Source organism: Suricata suricatta, chromosome 6, assembly GCF_006229205.1.
Source record: "Suricata suricatta isolate VVHF042 chromosome 6, meerkat_22Aug2017_6uvM2_HiC, whole genome shotgun sequence".
Classification (NCBI taxonomy): domain Eukaryota; kingdom Metazoa; phylum Chordata; class Mammalia; order Carnivora; family Herpestidae; genus Suricata; species Suricata suricatta.
In genome coordinates this window covers 121,483,415-121,504,922 of record NC_043705.1, presented here as the reverse complement: position 1 = coordinate 121,504,922, position 21,508 = coordinate 121,483,415, and the positions used below count along the sequence as shown (strand labels likewise).

General features: G+C 40.4%; 1 protein-coding gene and 1 long non-coding RNA gene across 4 annotated transcripts in view; one reads left to right on the top strand and one right to left on the bottom strand.

Annotated features, from left to right (window-relative positions):
* The window catches only part of PRLR (prolactin receptor), a 156,083-nt gene that overhangs the window by 43,303 nt on the left and 91,272 nt on the right, over positions 1-21,508 (bottom strand). For all 3 annotated transcript variants that reach the window (XR_003909431.1, XM_029941011.1, XM_029941010.1), the window contains exon 2: positions 7,868-7,929. The gene's annotated coding sequence lies outside the window, so the exon portion shown is untranslated. The remainder of the gene's footprint in view (positions 1-7,867; positions 7,930-21,508) is intronic.
* Positions 6,751-21,508, top strand: part of LOC115293230 — an 18,244-nt gene continuing 3,486 nt past the window's right edge. The window contains exon 1 of the long non-coding RNA XR_003909433.1: positions 6,751-6,807. This is a non-coding gene — a long non-coding RNA (uncharacterized LOC115293230). The remainder of the gene's footprint in view (positions 6,808-21,508) is intronic.

Below are 21,508 nucleotides of genomic sequence, written 5' to 3'. Positions count from 1 at the left end.
CACCTTGTCTTCTGAGTGTAAATTGGTACAACTTTTTTGGTAATATATATTAAAAACCTTATAAAGGTAGACACACTTTGTTTTTTTTTTTAATTTTTAAAACACTTTAAAAAGTCTTTATTTATTTTTTAGAAAGAGACAAAGAGTGTGAGTGGGAGAGGGACAGAGAGTGGGAAAGAGAGAATCCCAAGGAAGCTCTGCACTGTGGAGTCCATCTTGGGGCTTGAACCATGAGTTCATGACCTAGGCTGAAACCAAGAGTCAGATGCTTAACCAACTGAGCTACTCAGGCACCCCAAATGTAGATACACTTTGAATTGAAAAATATACATCTAGAAATTTGTTCCAAATGAACAGAGATGTGCAAAACCAATTCTGTATAAAAAAATTTCTCCCAGTGCTATTTATAAGAAGAGAATATTGAAAGAAGTCTAAATATCAACTGGTAAAGAATTATTTAACTAGATCATGGTATAGGCATAAAATAAATATTATATATTTTTAAAAACAATGTAATAAAAAACTTAATGATATAGAAACATGTGAAAAGGACCAAGAAAACTCGATATGAAAAGTAAATGTCTTTGACATCAATTCTAGTAACTGCAACTCTATATAGTTTATGTGCACAAAAGAAAGATTAGAGATAATTATACACAATATATTAGTGGTATTTATCTCTGGGAGGATGATTCTAAAATAAAAATGACTTTTGTAATAAAATAAAATATTACTAAAATACTTATATAAAATAAAAAGTTATTACTTTTGTAATTGAGGGGGGAATACCAATAAAATTTTTTACTACCACAAAACAATCTCCTAATAAAAACCCATCCTTTCTTGGTGTAAATACATTGAAAAGATCCCCACTTGGGGAATACAAAAATGGCTTATGGCGTTTGGCAAAAGTTTCAGCATCTGCTGACAGCCAACCTCCCTGTGTCACTCGGTGTGAGTGACTGAGCATGAGCTCCGTCTCCCGTCAAACAGTAAAGAGTGATTGCAATAGTTCTTTTTTTTTTTAACTTTTTAAAAATGTTTATTTATTTTTGAGAGAGAGAGAGAGAGCATACTCGTGCATGTGTGAGTGGGAGAGGGGCAGAGAGAGAGAGAGAGAGACAGAGAATTCCAAACAGGCTCCGTGCTCAGTGCAAAACCCCATGTGGGGATCTCTCTCACAACGACCCTGGGATCATGACTTGAGCCAATATCAAGAGTCGGACTTTCAACTGAGTCACCCAGGCACCCCACAAGAGTTCTTGATGTCCTATGGCCTGTTCCCTCTGCTTCTGAAATCCCTCCACTTCTCTGAAGTCCATTACTGTTTCCACCTGAGGATTATTTAAAATACCCAGGGGTGTTTTATTTGCCATTAAGCTTCTGACAAGTTGTCAAAAGACAATTTCATGGAAAAATTCATTCAGATCCTCAGAGAGGGTGGAGTCATCTTATTCAAATGGTTTAAGAAGTTCAGTAGGGTTCTCTCAGAAGCTGGGCACTTTTTTACCCTGGCCCCTCAGCGGCTGTTCATCCTTGGTATGCAAAGTAGGAGGATCTGAAAGTTCAAAGGGTGGTGGGGAGGTGGGGCAGCCAATGGGCACAAGGGCTAAAGTCCACCTCCTTGCCTGTTGCCAGAAAGTCAGAGCATCTCTGCCACCTCTTTAAACCACTACCAGTCCCCAAGCCCCTTCTCTCCCCTCACTTTGATCCACCTCTTATACAAGCACATCCTGTTTCTACTGCATTAAATCACCCTTTCTTAGTCATGTACAGTATGTTCTTTCAAACTTGCTTCTTTATTCAAAACATGTAAGTACCGATGCAGCAAGATAATTACTTGTCTCTCTTACTGGTTTATTTTCACTCTTTTTTTCTTCTTACCCCTTTACTCAGCTTCCTTCAGAAGAGGCCCTTTCTTAACTAAAAGTCACTTATCCAATCAAAGATGTAATGGCCAAAGGCCTTGACTTAGGCCGGGATTGTGGGTGGAACAATAGATACTCACAGCACAGACTCAATAAATTAGAAGAGGGAGGAAGAAGGAAAATCAAGATTCAACCTTTTTAATGCATTTTCAGAGAAAGGCAGGGTCTACCTAGTTTAGTGGCTAGAACACTCATCCATCCATTTATTCATCTAACCATTCATTCATCAATCCATCTTTCAACAAAATTGAGCATCTATGGTGCAACAGGAATGGGCAGGGCCCTAAGAATATAGTGTTTTGCTCAAAAAACCTCTTAGTACTAATAGCCTGGTAGTGGAGAGAAGTTAGTAAAACATATACATGTAATTGACACAAGTATTGAGGGAGTTCTGCAGGTGCCTTGTGAGCCAACCGTGGGCAGATTTGACCTGGTGGAGGAGCTAAGGGGCTTCTTGGGGGGAGCTGCTTCAGGGATGAGGGGAAGAAAGCCCCTCCTTCCTATCCACAGCTCTGGATATAATTGGGCATGGCAGTTACTGCTGGTTACATTTTCCCCTTTGCTTTTGTTCACAAGGCTCAGTTTTGTCCACTAGCAGCTGTCCAGTCCTAGAGGATGAGGAGGTATCAGTCTAAGGCAATCCTGCAATCTCATTTTCCCTTCATCTTAGTTTAGGAGTGGGTTTTCCCACCCAGTTCTGGCCACTGAGTCACAGAAGAAGTCTTCTTGGATCTGCTGGAAAAGATTTTCCTCCCTGGTAAAAAAAAAAAAAAAAAAAAAAAAGAACAGGAAGGAGAAGACTCCCCCAAAGGAAAGAGTCTGGGTCCCTGGAGACATTGTAGATTGCTAATCAAATCTGGAACTGGTTTTCTTAGGAATTCTTGGTATTACATGCCCACTGTTTAATCCACTTTTAACCAGGCATCTGGTCTTGGGGGCATTTCATCAAAGTTTACATGTACATTTCAGTGGTCTAATTGATTACATGAATATGTTTTCAACCCTATGGCTTAGACATGAGCCTGGTAGACATTGAGAAGTATATGGCCACAGCAACTTCTTACTCAACACATCTCCGGAGGCAAGGTAAACAAAAGCAAAAATGAACTATTGGGACCTCATCAAGATAAAGAGCTTCTGCCCAGTGAAGGAAACAATTAACAAAACTAAAAGGCAGCCAACAGAATGGGAGAAGATATTTGCAAATGACATATCAGATAAAGAGTTGATATCCAGAATTTATAAAGAACTTATCAGACTCAACACCTAAAAACCAACTAATCCAGTGGAGAAATGGGCTTAAGACATGAACAGACACTTCTCCAAAAAAAAGACATCCAGTTAGCCAACAGACACATGAAATGATGCTCAACATCACTCATCATCAGGGAAATACAAGTCAAAACCACAATGAGATACCACCTCATACCATCAAAATGGCTAAAACCAACAAGTCAGGCAACAACAGATGTTGGTGATGATGCAGAAAAAGAGGATCTCTTTTGCACTACTGGTGGGAATGCAAACTGGTACAGCCACTCTGGAAAACAGCATGGAGAGTCCTCAAAAAATTAAAACTAGAACTACCCTACAACCCAGCAATTGCACTACTAGGTATTTGTCCAAGGGATACAGGTATGCTGTTTCAAAGGGACACATGCACCCCAATGTTTATAGTGGCACTATCAGCAATAGCCAAGTATAGAAAGAACCCAAATGTCCATCGATGGATAAATGGATAAAGAGGATGTGGTATATATATATAATGGAGTATTACTCAGCAACCAAAAAGAATGAAATCTTGCCATTTGCAACTACGTGGATGAAACTAGAGGGTATTATGCTAAGCGAAATTAGTCAGAGAAAGACAAATATCATATGACTTCACTCATATGAGGACTTTAAGTCAGAATTTTGGGAGACAGGAAAGCAGTATTTTCCTGTGTCTCATGCACAGGAAAACAAGTTCAGGAAGCCTGGTGCAGAGGCTGCCCTGAACACCATTCCCTTTTTGCCACTTTCTGGATATCAGCATTTGTGTAGAAGGGTCTTCTGAGAAAAGTCACATCAATGTCCTCGTTCCAGCCGCAAGTTCACTTTGCCCTCCTGCTTGGCAGCTTGCATGGGTTACTGGCAATGAAGACTCCATGAGGATGCCAGGGGCTCTGTCATTGGCTTGGGCTTGGATGTGAATTGGAGTCATGATCCAAGATGAGGTCACATCCTTTGGGGCAGACACAGGTAGGGATCTGGATAGGTGAGAAATAACCCCAGTCACCTGACAGGGTGACACAAGCTATAGCCAGAGTGGGATGGCAGTTTCTTGAGCTGCTTCTGCCACTACCAATCGATGAAATGTGGCGCATCACTGCTTGGGTCCACCATATCCCCCAGACTCCCTGGAGGTCTCATTCCTGATGGAGAAGTTACTCCTTTTCCCCTGTATGTCTTTTGATTTGGAAGTCCCAGCTCTCAGAGGACTCTTGGATACCAGTGGGTTGCCTTATGCTACTGGGGTGCTGATTTTCCTCTTGCTGGGAGTCCAGTGACTTCTGTGTGTGAGTGATGCATTGAGCTCTCTCAGCTCAGGATTTGGAGTAGGGTCTCTTGCTTCAAAAGGAGCCCAGGGAACCCAGGGACAATACAATGGAGGAAGCAAGTCCCAAAGCTGACCCAGTGGCTCCTTTATTTGCAAGTGTCAACATAAGGAGCTTTGTGATGGAGTAGATGCATGTTTGGTTAGGTTTGGGCCCTTGGCAAAAGATATCCAGTTTGCCTCTGGTCCACTGTGACTTTCCCTTTGGAATTTTGTTCTTTGTACTCCTTTTTAAAAAATTTTTATGTGTTTTATTTATTTTTGAGATACAGAGAGAGACAGCATGAGCAGGGGAGGGTCAGAGAGAGAGGGAGATACAGAATGTGAAGACGAGCTCCAGGCTCTGAGCTAGCTGTCAGCACAGAGACTGATGTGGGTGGGGCTCAAACCCACAAATGGCGAGATCATGATCTGAGCCGAAGTTAGATGTCTAATCGACTGAGCCACCCAGGCGACCCCCTTGTACTCTTTTCTATCTCTCCCTAAACTGGTGATTTTAGGCCTCTTCTCCAGAAGCCCTTTTCCAGAACTCCCCATTGCCAGTAACAGCCTCAGGCTAGAGTATGTGGCTACTGAGCATTTGAAATGTAGTCAGTGTGACTGAGGAACTGAGTTTTAAAAGTTATTTTCAATGAACTTAACATGTAAATTGCCACATGTGACTAATAGCCACTGTACTGGACAGTGTGGGTCTAGAGTTCAATACCTCCACCACTGCAATCTCTTTGCAGCAATCAAATGAACCTGTCCTGTGTCTGAATTACAAGGCCCCCATCTTATGAAGTATGAATAAGCCAAAAAAATAAACAAATTCTTATACATAAATTAAGCTATTATATCCTTCTAGGTCAGTGCATAGGTTTTGAATATTGCCATACTTCAGTCAAAGAAGAGGCTCAAATGATAAGAACTTGATGGACTCTGCAGGCAAGCATGGCAGGTGAAAAGGTTATAGGCACAGAGTTGTAGGCACATTTCAAAGCACAGTCAGTGGAGGGCACATCCTTCTCAGTGCCCTGGGATGCTTCTAAGCTCCTCTCACCTTCTTAGTCTGGAAAAAGCTAAGGTCAGAGTTGTGCAGATGGGAGCTTGGGAAAAGGCTGGATGTGGGAGAGATGGAATGGGAAGAGCCTAGAGGATGCCAGGCTCTTGCAAAATAACCGGGCATGCCAGTCAGAATGTGATGTTCTGTTCCACCATTGGGAGGAGGTGCCAGGGAGAGCTTGTTAGGGAGGGATCACATTGGGACAAGACTGAAGGGCTAATAATTAAATCAAAGAGACCAAAAACCAGATTAAATGCCACAAAATGGACTGTGGAACTTTTGGTGGAATCCTGGCCAGGAACTGCAATCTCTCTTTTAGAGAGACTTTTCTCCTTGGATTCATTTAGGAGCATTGCTTTCTGGATGTTCTTACCCTGAAACTGAGCTGTATTTCTGTTTTACTTGGACAACCATGTAACTGTTCTTAGATTCTTGCCTGTGTTTTCACAGATACTCATGGGTAGCAGAGGTAGCCTTTCAAACCAAACACTCAGTTGGGTAAAGGGTGAGGAGGAATAAAGGAAGGTGGGTGCAGGGGAGGGAGAACAACCAGCGGGAAAGATGCATGCTTGGAGATGAGCAGTACGAGTGTACACCAATCCTAGCACCTTGGGATTTATCCTTGGGGCTTTGGTTCTCCAATTGGTACCATGGTTAAATCTGCAGCCACAGCCTCATCTGCTCTACACTCGTTGAGGAATGGAAAAAGGGATTTTCAGTCAAATCAATGCCAAGAATGGGTTCTTACTGGTTGGAAAACATCAAACTTTATGAAATCACTGGAGACCAAGTCTCAAATCTTTATGCAATAATATGGTTCATAAAATAAAAAATAACAGCCAAATCCCCCTGGTGCTTTGCGACACAGTTCAGATTACACAGTGCTTTTTCTGGACCTCTTTCCCCACATGAATGGAAGGACTACTCACAGTATTCAGCACTACCCTCTTCTCCTTTGCTTGTGTTTCATTCGAACAAATCCTATCAGACATTTGGCATCAAGGGGCAGAAACCCAGAAAGGAGAAACTCAGAGAGGCTGGTTGTCAGGCTGGGTTGATTCACCAGCTGCCATGTCACCAAATACTCCTAGGCAGGGTACATTATGTCATAGGGTCCTGTTGTGTCAGATCATTCTGACAACTTATGGCAGCCCTTCTGCAAATCTTTGCTAATTTTACTCCAATACTATAAGTTTCAGTCCATTTTCATGGAAAACAGAAGTTCCTGCTGGGCTGAGGTAATGTACAGTGGTGGTTCTCCATGGGGTAGATTGTGCTTTCCCCCCCCACCCAAAGGACGTTTGGCAACGTCTACAAGTATTATTTTATTATCATTACAAGGGGGGAAATTCTGTCCTTAGAAAATGTCTGGGGACATTGTTGATTGTTACAAGCAGGGTGGGGGTGATGTTCTAGTGGCAGTTAGAGGTTAGGAATACTGCTAAGACCCCAGGGATGAACAGAACAGCCTCCAAGATAAAGAATTATCTGGCCCAGAATGTCAACAGTGCTCGAGTTGAGAACTTCTGACCCAAATGGAAAGCTCAGGCTTGGTCCTTGATAGTGAAGTGTCATATGACCCTCAACGGGCTATCACTTTTCCAATGTTGGAAAAGTAGTAAATATTCTGGGGTGGTCTCAGGAAACCTCGGGAAATAGGGGCATGGTATTTGAATTGGGATGAAGAGGGAAAATGTGAGTTAAATACTTCTACCCAATTCCGATGCCAAAATGGCAATAGGATATTGTAGGCAGGAAGAGGGATCCAATAGCTTGTGAGATTATGGCTATTGGGCCATGAAATTATTTCCTTTGCTAATGGTAGATGGAGGAGATCCAGGGCCTGGCACATGAGTCTTTCCATGAGGTCTGTCATTGGGGTAGGAGGGAGGAGAAATGCAGCAGTGACAGTATTAAGGGTCTGCGAGGGGCTACAGGAGGAATTTATGTAGAGCTGCTTGGGAAAATAAGAATAGTATTTCTTTTCTGGATTTTGAAAGTAACACAGTCATTGCTGAATATCTCTCAAGTACAGAAACACATAAGAACAAAATAAACATCTCTCATAAAAGATATCAGCTATTAATAGTTTTGGTATTTCCCTTTAGAAAAAGAGAAGGTTTTTCTGAGCTGGAAAGACTCAGAAGATTGAAAGGGTCTTTGAGACCATGTAGATGAGGGCTGGCTTGGTATTATTTTCTCTGTGAGCCAAGGCAGATGAGTCCCTGACCTGGTTGATATGGGCAGCGGGACCAGTGGGTGAGGTCACAGAAGGACACGTGATCAAGTTCCCCTTACCGTCAGGGTTCATGTGGAAAACTTCCTTAGTGTTCACCTCCATGAATAGAAGAGTTCTTTAGCTGAAAGAGAAAATGACTCATCTTAGTTTAAGGGTGACAGAAGAGGAAACATAATTTCTGACTCATTCTGCCGCTCCAGCTTGACCACCATCACTGCACTTCTGCGAAAGGCAGATGACAGCCCTAGGTTTTTGTCATTTGTGTTTTTTTGGAAGCTTTATTATTAAGTCATTTCAAACTTACAGAAAAGTTGCAAAAATCATAAAAAAATAAAAGCCTATAAACCTTTCACTCAGATACCCTGTTAAGTAGTTTATCACATTTAATTTATCATTCTTTCTTCTCCACATACACAAATTGGTTTTTTTCTGAATCATTTGAGAATAAGTTGCAGTCATGAGGCCCATTTAAAAAAAGTTTTTAGAAGTTATTTGTATATTTTGAGAGAGATACAGCAGAAGAGAGAGACAGAGAGACAGAGACAGAGAGAGACAGAGAGGGAGAGAGAAGGAGAGGGAGAGAGAGGGAATCCCAAGCAGGCTCTGTGCCATCAGCACAGAGCCCAACATGGGCTCTGTGAACTGTGAGATCATGACCTGAACTGAAATCAAAAGTCGGATGCATGATCAACTGAGCCCCCCAGGCGCCTCAGTCATGGTGCAGCTTAACCCCTAAATATGTCAGTGTGCTTTCCCAAGAATAAGGGTATTCTCTTACTTTAGCAGTGTAATGATTAAAATAAGAAAATTAACATTGATACAGCACTACTATCTAGTCTGTAGATCTTATGCAAACTTTGACAGTCATCCTAATTGGGAAAGATTTTATGAAATTTCATCCTAGAGACCTTGAATAAAATTTATTGACAAATCCCATCACAGCCATGGCTGACTTTGGACATTTGGCCACTCCGACCTGAAGCTCAGGTTTGATTCTATCTCATGAAACACAGGAACATTGGCAGAAGAATGTTTTTCAAAGTGTGACTAACTTTTGGTCATGATAAGGTTGATCATTGGGCTGTCAGGTATGGGCTTGTCCCACTTAGCCTATGCCCATTGTGAATCACGGTTCCCATCTTGCTCCTTCCAATATATTTGGCCCTGGGTTTTGTATAGGACTTTTTAAACTCTGGGAACGGACTGGCCTCAGTCTGTGAGGCACAAGGTAACAACTGCTAGTTGTACCACTGCAAGAACAAAATGTTTTCAGGACTTGAATACAAAATTGGCCCATACATGTCTGCAGTTAACTTTTGAAAATTTGCTTTGGTGTCTGGACAGCAATTCCTAGTTTAGTGCCCGATCTTGTCTTGCACGTTCCATGCTAAAACAATCTAGCTAGAGTAGATACCAAATAATGCCTTAAAATAATATCTATGTCTTCAAAATTCAGAACCCTTAGGAATATCCTTTGAGGAATTAAGCTGAATACTCTTCATGTTGATTCAACTGATAGAGGAGGACGTGACAAGGGGGCCACTGAGGATCTCTCTCTCACACACACCTCACTATCTCAACATTACTGATATTAGCAAAATGAATGGAGAGCCCAGACATCTTTGCAATAAAAACCTCTGATGTGAGGAAGGCCACTTGACCATCAAACAGCCAGCCACGAGGCACTTGATAATGAGGTGTCTGGTGAATCCAGAGCCTGGAACACAAATGTCTGGGCAGTTTTCTCAAAAGCCACCAATTTCTCTCCATGTATTACAGTGATGCTGAATTTTTTTTCTTTTTCTTCTCTTTTCTTTTTAAGTAATCTTTGTACCAAATGTGGGGGTTGAATTTACAATCCTGAGATCAAGAGTTTCATGCTCTACCAACTGAGGCAGTCAGGCACTCCTGGTTTTCATTTTTAAAACTCTGAACATTCTAGAATGCATTTAAGATTCTGAGAATAATTTCAGGACTTACAGCCCTCTCTTTGATAATGTCTTAACTCTGTTCAGAAGAATCCAGACTCTTTATACACTCTTGCAGGAAATCCTAAGGGGCCAGCTGCGGCTAGGGAAGGTTTATAACGAGTGGAGCACAGGACGAGGGCTCCATTGTGGGTAGAAAGTCTGGAATGTCAAGCAGTACCAGTGATGGTTTTGGGGTAAGAGGCCATAAAGAAGATCGTGGTCCTCCCACTAATTTCTGCAGTTCAACAAACATTAATTGAACAACAGACCATGCGTTCACTGCATTCATTCATCTGTTTGTTTATTCAGCGTTTATTAAGTGCCTGGCACATCATTTAGCTTTTGTCATTCTCTGCCCCAACGTCTGCATCCACTCGGTCTTGCTCTGTGCCCTGTGGGGGGTGACTTGGGTGGCTCTCTTGCCCTTTAGCTTCAGGTTTGGCTCCATCCATGGCAGCAGAGGATGGGAGAAGAGCATATCAGGGAAATACTTCCCTCCCTCTCCGCCTTCCTTGTAGCTTCATTCTGGCAGTGGTTGTGCCTCTACCACCACAGGCAGCCCTTCCTCTGTGGCTCTAGCTATCATGAGTCCCAGCAAAATCCCTCCCTCCCCATTCCTCTTTATGGAGAAAGGGTGGTGACAAATTCCCTTGTTCTCTCAAACTTGCCCACAAGTATGTCAATGGTCTCTTTAGTATATTCTCTTAAAAATCCTCACTTGAGTAGAACATCTTCTTCCTGTATGACCCTGACCAATACAGCTCTTTAATATATGCTAAATTGTTTTCTGATTTCTCTGGCCAGGCTGGAAAGATGTAAAATTTTGTACATAGTTTCTAACACTAAGCTACACGATCGCAAGGTGGGGATGCATGACTTAACAGAAACTCTTGGGGAAAATAATCTCAGAGATGTAGTCCTTTATACACTCTGGTATTATGTGTCAGGCCAACCTAATTTATGGCCACATAATTAGAAGTACAGTGTCCAGGACAAGGGAGGTGATATTGAGCTTTTGTTCTGCCTCCATTAGCTCCCACCCAGAGATCTAGACACAGCTGTAGGCTTCCCACTTTAAGTGCAGACATATTAATTGTAAGTGTTTCAAGGCCTGCAATATATGGCAGAGATCAGAAACTTTTTCTTCAAGGGTCTAGTGATAAATATCTTTGACTTTGTAGGCCATGAGTTCTCTGTTGCAACTTGTCTGCTATTGTGCAAAAGCAGCCACAGACAACAGATAAATTAATAGGCTTGGCTATGTCCCAACAAACTTTATTTACAAAAATAAATGAGTCGCTGAATTTGCCTGCCGGCCTTACTTAGCTAATCTCTGATGTTTAAGGAAAAAAAAAAATCTGGATGTGTCTAGAAGGCATAAGTGGGATCAATGTATAGAAATCACAGAAAGGTAGGCGTTGTTTTTTTTTAAGATTTAAAAAATTTTCAAAATGTTTATTTGTTTTTGAGAGAGATAAAATGCAAGTTGAAGAGGGGCAGACAGAATCTGAAGTAGGCTCCAGTCCAGGCTCCAAGCTGTCAGAACAGAGCCCGACATGGGGCTCAAAATCACGAACTGCCAGATCATTACCTGAGCAAAAGTCAGGATGCTTAACTGACGGAGCCACCCAGGCACCCCAGAGAAAGGCAGATCTGTGCTAATTTCAGGGAAAAATCTTTCTAATGGTGACTATCATTTCTAAGTAGAGTGATACGTTTCATGAGGCAGTACGTTGCTCATTGTAAGGGTTTAAAGGAAAGGCTAAGTGTTACAGAACAATTTTCTGCAAAGCACAAAAAGTAAGTAAGACAGATGATGTGGGAGGCAACAGTGCCTCATATTTTTATATACATAGCATAGTGCAGCACACATAGTGGGTCTGCTAGGTTTTATGTTCCTAGAGGAAAGAGACTATGTCATTCCATCCTTGCATCTTGCCCCCTCCTCAACTCCTAGTATAATCTTTTAAACATGGTAGGTGTGACTGATACATGTTTTGTCAACGTGGCTCTGTAAGTAAAATCTTGCTGACAGATTAATGAAACTAATTTGTCTTCTGCACAGTCATACCTATCAATCATTAAATTAGTTCAATTATCTCTAATAAGCTTCAACGTTGAGGATTTTCATTGAAGAGAATAGGGGTATTAGTCAACATTTATCGAGTTCTGAAAATATGGCAGCTACTGGGCTAAGAATTTTTTCTCTGTCTCTCTCTCTCTTTCTTTTTAATAGTTGAGGAAACTCCATGCTGTTTTCCAGAGTGGCTGCAGTAGTTTACATTCCCAACAACAGTGCGAAAGTGTTCCCCTTTACCTGCATTCTTGCCAACATCTGTTGTTTCTTGAGTTGTTCATTTTAGCTATTCTGGCAGGCATGAGGTGGTATCTCATTGTGGTTTTGATTTATATTTCTCTGATAATGAGTGATGTTGAGCATCTTGTCATCTGTCTGTTAACTATCTGGAAGTCTTCTTTGGAAAAGTGTCTATTCATGTCTTCTGCCCATTTCTTCACTGGATTATTTTTTGGGGAGGGTGTTGAGTTTTTGATAAGTTCTTTATAGGTTTTAGATACTCTTTATCCAATAGATCATTTGCAAATATCTTCTACCTTATGACCTAGAATTACACTACAAAGGATATATAAATGTTGATGTGAAGAGACACATATACCCCAATGTTTATAGAAGCATTATCAACATCAGCCAAATTATGGAAAGAGCTCAAATGTCCATCAACTGATGAATGGGATAAAGAAGATATGGTACACACACACACACACACACACACACACACACACAAACACACACACACACATATATATACTGAAATATTACTCAGCAATCAAAAAATAAAATCTTGCCATTTGCAACAAAGTGGGTGGAACTACAGTGTGTTATGCTAAACAAAGTAAGTCAGAGAAAGATAAATATCACATTTCATTCATATGTGTAATTTAAGATACACAACAGACGGGGGCGCTTGGGTGGCTTGGCCAGTTAAGTGTCCTACTCTTGGTTTCGGCTCAGGTCATGATCTCATAGCTTTGCCCAGGCAGCATTGAGCCTGCTTGGGATTCTCTTTCTCTCTCTCTCTGCCTCTACCCAACTCGTACTATCTCTGTCTCTCTCAAAATAAATAAATAAACTTAAAAAAAACACACAACAAATGAACATAGGGCAAAGGAAGGAAAAATAGGATCAAAACAGAGAGAGAGGCAAACCATAACCTACTTAAGAGTACAGAGAACAAACTGAGGGTTGCTGGAGGGGAGGCGGGTAGGGAACTGTGCTAAATGGGTGATGGGCATTGATGAGGGCACTGCGTGGGATGAGCACTGGGTGTTATATGGAAGTGATGAATCACTAAATGATGGGTTTTACTCCTGAAACCAATACTACACACTATGTTAAACTAAGTTGAATTTAAATAAATAAATAAATAAATAAAATAGACATTCTTTTAATTAATTTTTCCCTAAAACCTATGCGGTGGGTAACATTACCATCCCCATTTTATTGATGAAGAAACTAAAATTCAGAGAAGTTTTGTAGCTGGAAAGTGGCATCACCAAAGTTGAACATGGATTTCTTTGATGCCTAAGGCTGTGATCCAACCAAAACTTCATTCTGCTTCTCATTCATTCATTCATTCATTCATCCATTCATTATTCAACAAACATTGATTGGCTACCTGCTATTTGCCAACCACAGTGTTTTAGGTTATGAAGATAGAGCTATGAATATAAACAGATCAAGTTCATGCTCTGAAAAAACTTACGTTCTGGCTGGAATTTAGCAGTAGTAGATAGACTATTAAATGAAAAGATATTATATGGTAATCCATCAGAAGGCATAGAAATTAAAAAGATAATAAATAAGTCTCATCCACACCAGAAACTTCAGGGATAATGCCAATTGGTGAGTTTACCAAAGCTCTTTCTTATTTACTGACATTACCCTAATTTCAGACTTTAGTCTTGATAAATTGTCAGATACACTCAGATGAAGAAGGAAGCTTCAAGAATTCTGGCAACTGATACAGCTCATGTATGCCAGTGTGTACACATGTGTATGATAAATGTATAATGCCTTTGAAGGAAAAATAACCCAATGAAGCACTCAAGAATCGTCTTCAAGGGCAAGTCAAATATGAGCCCTATTAAAATGGGAGATCAGAGGCAACATATGAAAAGAAGTGGAAAGATCTAGTTTAGTTAATACAAAAATAAAGAAGAAAAATAATCTGGTTAAAAAATGGGTAATAGACATTTTCCCAAAGAAGACACACAGATGGACAACAGACACATGAAAAAATGCTCAATACCATGCACCCAAACTACATGAATTATCTACAATGAAATATCACTTCAAACCTGTCAGAAAGGCTAAAATCAACAACATAAGACACAATAGAGGTTGGTGAGGATGTGGAGAAGGGGAAATCCTCTTGCACTGTTGATGGGAATGCAAATTGGTACAGCCACTGTGGAAACCAGTATGGCGATTCCTCAAAAAGTTAAAAACAGAACTATTCTATAATCCAACAACTGTACTACTAGAGATTTATCCAAAGAATACAAAAATACCAAATTGAAGGGATACACCTACCTGATGTTTTTAGCAGCATTATCAACATCAACCAAATTATGGAAAGAACCCAATTGTCCATCAACCAATGAATGGTTAAAGAAGACGTGGTATACATATACACAATGGAATATTACTCAGCCATAAAAAGAATGAAATCTTGCCTTGTGCAGCAGTGTGGTTGGAGCTAGAGAGTGTTATGCCAATTGAAATAAGTCAGTCAGAGAAAGGCAAATATATAATTTAAAAAAGCAAAAGCATTAAAGAAACAAAACAAACCACAAAGGGGGAGAAAAAAAGAGAGGAAGACCAAGAAATAGACTATTAACTATAAAGAAAAAACTGAGGGTTGCTGACGGGGAGGTGGATGGGGGGATTTGTTAAATAGGTGATGGGTATTAAGAAGGGTACTTGTGACGAGTTTTGGGTGTTGTATGTAAGTAATGAATCATTCAATTCTGCACCTGAAACTAATATTATACTGTATGTTAACTAACTAGAATTTAAATAAAAACATGGAAGAAAAAAATAAGGAAGAAAAATACCTCCTTTTCTCTTTTCTGAAATACAGAAATATGAAGAGCTTACATCCACCTGCCAGCCCTAAGTATTAAAAATCAATATATATAAGAAATGCTTCAATAGAGAGAGTGTCCGACCTACATATAAGGCAGAGGCAGACACACTAATTCAATCAAGGGAGAGGGCCTTGTTTAGGGGGAACAGAGCTGCCAGAATGCCTGGGGGAACCAAGAGAGACTCCAAAACTGTGATGGAGATGGAGACTGAAGGAGAGGGAGCAAGAACACTACAGCTCAAATAAGGTAAAGCCAAATATCTTGTCAGGTGTAACAGGCAAGTCCTGACTGGGAATGGGGGACAGAGCCCAAAGGTCAGGGGCTAAGTAAACATAAGCCCAGAGAAGGACCATGTGTCTCTTTGGATGTCAACAGCCAGGGGCATGCATGGATGGCCTAGTTAAAGGTACAGGGTAGGAATCAACAGGGAGTAGTAATACAAAATACTACTTTGGCAGTTGCAAAATTCCTCTGGTTAGTAAACTGCAAGGTGATACTCAGATTAGTGAGTCTCAATAACATCGGCATAGTCTTTTTAGAGAAATGGCTAGAAACAGAGAACAACAGTAATTAGTGAGTATTTATTGATTACCAGATGCTACTTTTAAGGACTTGCATGAATGGTCCTATTTGATCTTCCCAGATCTATGTTGAGCACCAATCTCCTTAACAGAGACCTAATTAAAAATGATTAAAAATAGAAGTGACATTTGGAGGGAAATTATAAAATGTCATCATCGTGAATAAGTACTGTCATTCCTTCATCCATTTACTAATATATTTCTTCAGTCGCTAGTTACTGAACACCTAACATGCATGGGGGTACTACTTAGGGTCTATGTGTGGATGATTTTTATTGATTTCATTGTTCAACAGAGAGGCAGTAAAGGAGCAAAGAATTGTGAGCTGGAAAATTCAACTTTCATTTCTAGCTCTTCCTCTAACTGGTGCTGTGGTCCTTGGACATGTCACTTTTGTTTTCTGTTTAATGTTCTAGTGTAAAACAATAAGCCAGAGTTGCATGATGGTTGAGGTCTTTTAGAATTTAACATTAAAGTATTTGGTAGCTTTTATAGTATGTTGCAATTTATAATGAATATTCACTTAAATCCTATCATTATGCCCCCACCTGCCAGCCCTAAGTAAATAGTAATATTTACTTTAAAGCTGAGAGGTGGAAATTTGTCAGGGCTTGAACCAAGTCCATCTTGTCTTTCCCCTGGAACTCTCTGCCTTCTATGTATGAGTTCATGTTTAATTTCTAGAAGAATTATAAGGGACGTGGATGCAGATGGTCAGAGGAAAAGGAAGAGATGCAGAAGACAAGGAGAAGTTGGGAGTAAAAAAGGAAGATGTATCAACTCTCAGGGGCTTTGTGTGTTGTCTCTGAAATCATTTGCGGTTGCTATGATCCCTGAGAAAGTAATCCAAAGGCACAAGAAGAGAAATCCTCTAGTTGGGAGAAATTACATGGAAACAGTTTTGAGTTCAATAAAATCCTACTTGCCATTACTGAGGAGAACAATAAATGGGTCATGTTAGAAGGCAGAAGGCCTGGACTCCAGAGGAAGAATAATTTTTTAGTGATTATTGTGTTCCAAGGATGAAGTGAGCTATCTGGTAGGAGACAAACTCTTTAAGCAGAGACCCTATGAAACCCTAGAAGGGTTAGGGACTAGGATCAGGACAGTAAGAACAGTAAGGGGACTTATTTCAGCTCTGAAATACTATGATTCTTAGGCTGTGGGCTTACAACTTAAGCTATAGTCTATAATCCCTAAATCCAGAATTTAGATACTCCTGAAATGATCTACTGGGAAAACTCAAGCCCTTTTCCAGCTACTGATATTCAGGCCAAATTCCTCAAATTCATTTCTTTCCAAGAAGTTCCTTGTATGGATCCTTGTCAGAATATCCACCCTGACCTCCTGATCCTGGTATTTCTGGCCTCTCATTCTTGCCAAATATCCAGGATGAGAACTTCTCTGGAGGCCAGAGTTGAAGACAAAGTTGGACTAACATACTGAAACTCTAGTCCTGTTAATTGGTAGATTAACAGGAAGACCCTTGCATTTGTCCACTGCCCTTGTTTTCTAAAGTGTTTTCCACCTGTTAGCTTTTCCAGAAGCATATAGGTCAACTGGTATTTTCTGTGGGTAATAACTTTAACAAGAGAAGGAACGTAGAAGTGCTTCATAACAACAAAACACTGTGAAAGGTTAGAAGTTTTATGAGTGTTACAACCTGCTCAAGGTCACGGTTTAGCATAGCCATATCTAAAGCACATTTTGAGAGTGAGTGTAAAGTAAATAAAGAGTATTACTGATAATTTAAAAAAGAACCAAAGTCCGGGTCTCCTTGATTGACTAGCAGGGAAGGGTAGAGTTTAGAGCTGGATTTTACAAGCAGGACAATACCAAATCGAGATCACTGAAAAGTAGAGTCATTATTTCAGTCCATTGAACAGCCATGGCATAAATGTGACTCTGCACAAATTGGCCAATGGTCATCGTGTTTGGGGCAACCATAGGTTGGATGCAGGGATGAGACAGGCACTAGCAGTGGACCTGAACAAAATGCCTTTCTGCTTATTTTAGCTCAGAGACCGCAAGTACAAATCCACCTTCTTAAAGAAGCTTATAGCATCTATAAGCAAGGGTTATACTCCTAATTAAAATGACAATAAAAAACAACCTACAACTGATGAAAAGACTTTATCCAGAATTCTCAAGGAATTTGTCTTAAAAAATAATCCCCAACTGATTGCAATATTAAGAACATTTAAAAAATATTACCTCTCTCCTGATCTCTAAATCCCCATGAGCAGGCTTATGAAAAGGTTGTTTATGCATTTGAAGCCATTAATACTATAAGTGGGGAAAGAACATACTTTTTAAATTAAAAAAGCAGATTGTTATGATTGTGGTAATATGAATCGAGAACACCTTTTCACTTGGAAATACAAGAGAATAAATATTTTCTAATTTTAGTATCCAAGGTTTAGGATTATTTAGGATTAGTAACCAAAATTGTTTCTACTTTATACTGCATAATCAGGGAGATTGTTTAGAGAGGAATGTTAGGAGGAAACTCTTTATTACGTTTCCTGTGACTTCAGCCAGTTGGAAACCATCAAAATGCTATTTGTCTCTGGCCCTTGAACTGTTTTCTCCTTCAATCCTGGGGCAGCATAACTAATAACCTTGTGGAGTAGCAAATAATTAGCATGTGTCAAATGCTGTTTTTCAATCTAGTTGTTTGTTTGACTATCAGATGTTGCTGTTTTTAAGGGTAGTTGAACTTGGCAGAATCATAAGCTGTGCTTGTGTTTACTCTTTTGCTCCCAAGACTAATTTAAAAGTGTTGTTGGGGGGTGAGTGGTGAGGTAATGAGAACATTAATTTGAGAACTGAAATGTCAACAAGGGTACAAGAGACTGATTCCTTAGCGGATGGACATCTTTAGCTTAAGGGTGTAATGTGTGTTTCTTTTAGTCCCATAAACCAGGGGGCCTGGCCCACCAGACTGAGGAGAATGTAGCATCTAGCTAGATGATTTGTTTTACTTTGAAGTTCCTTAGGCCCTATATTTGTTCCAAAAGCTTCATATCAGGTTCTCACTTCTGTTTTTTCTCTCATGGGTTTTGGTGACATTTTCCAAAGTAGCCCCATTGTATCAATCATTCATTTTTATTAAAACAAATTTGTGTGCACTATTATGGTTATGTCCTAGCATACAGCCTATTGGTTAGCATGATACATTGCATGCAGGTGGTTTTGTCCAATGATATGCACAAAATTTTGAACCAGACTTAAAGAGATATAAATATGACTTATGCCACTTTCTAGCCATGTGACCTTGAGGAAGACATAAGTTCCATGAATCTCAATTTCTTCATCTGTTAGGTGGGAATACTATTAGCTACCTCTTTAGATTACAGTGGAGATTCCATGCACAGTAGCTAGAAAATAGCAAGTAATTAATACACGCTAATGATATTAACAGTTAACATTGATTGCACATTTGTTATGTGCCAGGAATTATGGAAATCCTCAAAGTATCTCCAAGAAATAAGAAATTAAGAACTGCTTTTATCTTCACTTTGCTGGTGGGAACAGGTTAAGGACTTGCCCCGCATCCAAAAGATAGATGGCCATGCCGGAACTGCAGAGCCTCCGTCTGGCCACTACTCCACATATAAGAAGAGTGGAGAGCAAGGGTTTCCACACCTTGGGTAAGAACTTCCTGAATGTGGGTCTCAGGGCAACACCTAAGACCTGAGGAACCCTCTTTGCTCCCCACCCCTCCTCTTTTCCATGCCTCCTCATTCACACCTGAGCCAGTAGCAGGGAAAGAGAGAGAAGGACAAAATAGGCAGGTGAGGGGATCCAGCAGACCCCTGGCAGGCTGCTCTGGAGATCGACCTCACATTCAGCTGTGAACTTGTTGGCTGAACATATAATGGCAGGTGCTATATTCTGTGTTCACATCATTAGCAAGATTTCATACATTCCAAAGTTATTTTATTAGAATGGAGGGGGTGACCACTTTAAAATATAGATCCATTCTATTAAGGGAATTATAAAATATAAATACAAATATGATCATATTATATTACTATCATTAAGCCATCCTGCAAACATCCACTGTCCACAAACTGAAATTGAAATAATTTTTGCTATCAGTACTAAATTCCCTTAAATCCAAGACATGAAGATCAATAACTGTTTTATGAACTCCTACCTACAGCTAAAAAGGTGTTCAATTTAGATCACAGAGATCAGGGCACTCGGCTCTTTTAACTAAAATACAGAGTGTGTTGTCCATCAATTGATGAATGGGCACACAAAATGTAGTATATCCTAATCATGGAGTATTATTTGACAATACAAAGGGAATGAAGTACTGATAGACACTGAACATGGACAAAACTCAAGAACATTATCCGAGGGAAAAAAGCCAGTCACAAAAGACCTCATATAGTATGATTCCATTTATACCAGTTGTCCAGAGAAGACAAGTCTAAAGACACAAAAAGTGGATTTGTGGTTGCTAGGGTCTGGGGGCAGGGGAGAAAGGGGAATGGGAATTTGCTACTAATGTGTACTAAGTTCTTTTTTGAGGTGATGAAATGTTTTTAAATTACATTTTGAAAGTGTTGCAGAACTCTGTAAATATTCTAGAAACCACTGAGGCATATACTTTAACAGGTGTACTTTATGGCATGTAAATTATATCACAATAAAGCAGTTCAAAAGAAATGTCAGTGTGTTATTTTCCCCACTTACTTGCAAAAATGATAATAGATATTCTTTTATGTTCAGCATCCCTCATTATTAACAATGATTATTTTGGATAAACAGTGATGAACATGAAAGTATTTTTTTCCCCTCTACCCTTCTCCACCTCCACAAAGCCTTAATAATTTATCTTGTCCTAACCTGTAACCTGTCTGTCAAGTAACTGACTGCTGGGAAATCAGAGTTCCAGAGATGATTGGTCTTCCATCTATGAAGTACAACTTTTAGGCCAAACCTTCAAATCTGCCTCCATTTCTGGCCCCTACCGTGTGTTCTCTTTCCTCTCCTGACTGCCAAGGACTCAGTCTTCCAAATCAGAGCTGACCCGGAGCAAAGCCTCTGAGGCTCCAGACTGCAAAGGGAACCAGAGCCATTGTTATGAATAGAAAGTATTATAGATAAAAACTGATGGTGCTGGGGTGCCTGGGTAGCTCAGTTGGTTAAGCGTCCGACTTCGGTTCAGGTCATGATCTCGTGGTTCGTGGGTTTGAGCCCTGGGTCAGGCTCTGTGATGATAGCTAGCTCAGAGTCTGTCACTTGTTTTTGGATTCTGTGTCTCCCTCTCTCTCTGACCCTCACCTACTTATGCTCTCTCTCTCTCTCTCTCAAAAATAAATAAAAACATTAAAAAAAACTGATGGGGGGCGATAAAAGATGACGACACATTCTCTCCTTTCTGGATGATAGTAGTGGAAATTCAGGCAGCTTTAATTTCAAGAGTGGGCACCACAGCAGGAGTGAGACCAGAACAGGGATGCCAACTGAGAGAACTCGAACCTTCTGGTTGGCATTCAGGCACTGAGGGAAAAAAGTTTTCGTCTTGAGTGTCCTGGGTTTGCTCCACGTGCTGTATAGGCAACTAGGTCAATGGGAAAATTGTGTCCTTGGATAGAAATCCCAGTTTTTAGATATTGGGAGTCTTGTTTTCCACTCAGCTTTCCTGTCTACCTCCCTGAGCTGCATGGAGATGAGCTACCACGGGGCTGTGCCACTCTGACAGAGCCCCAGCTCTGCATCTTGTGTCTCTGGTCCAACAAGGTCAGGGAGTATTTATACAGCAGTCAGGGTCTCCAGCAATAGCACTGCTAGGGATTTACCCAAGGGATACAGAAGTGCTGATGCATAGGGGCACATGTACCCCAATGTTCATAGCAGCACTGTCAACAATAGCCAATCATGGAAAGAGCCTAAATGTCCATCATCTGATGAATGGATCAAGAAGATGTGGTGTGTGTGTGTGTGTATATATATATATATATAT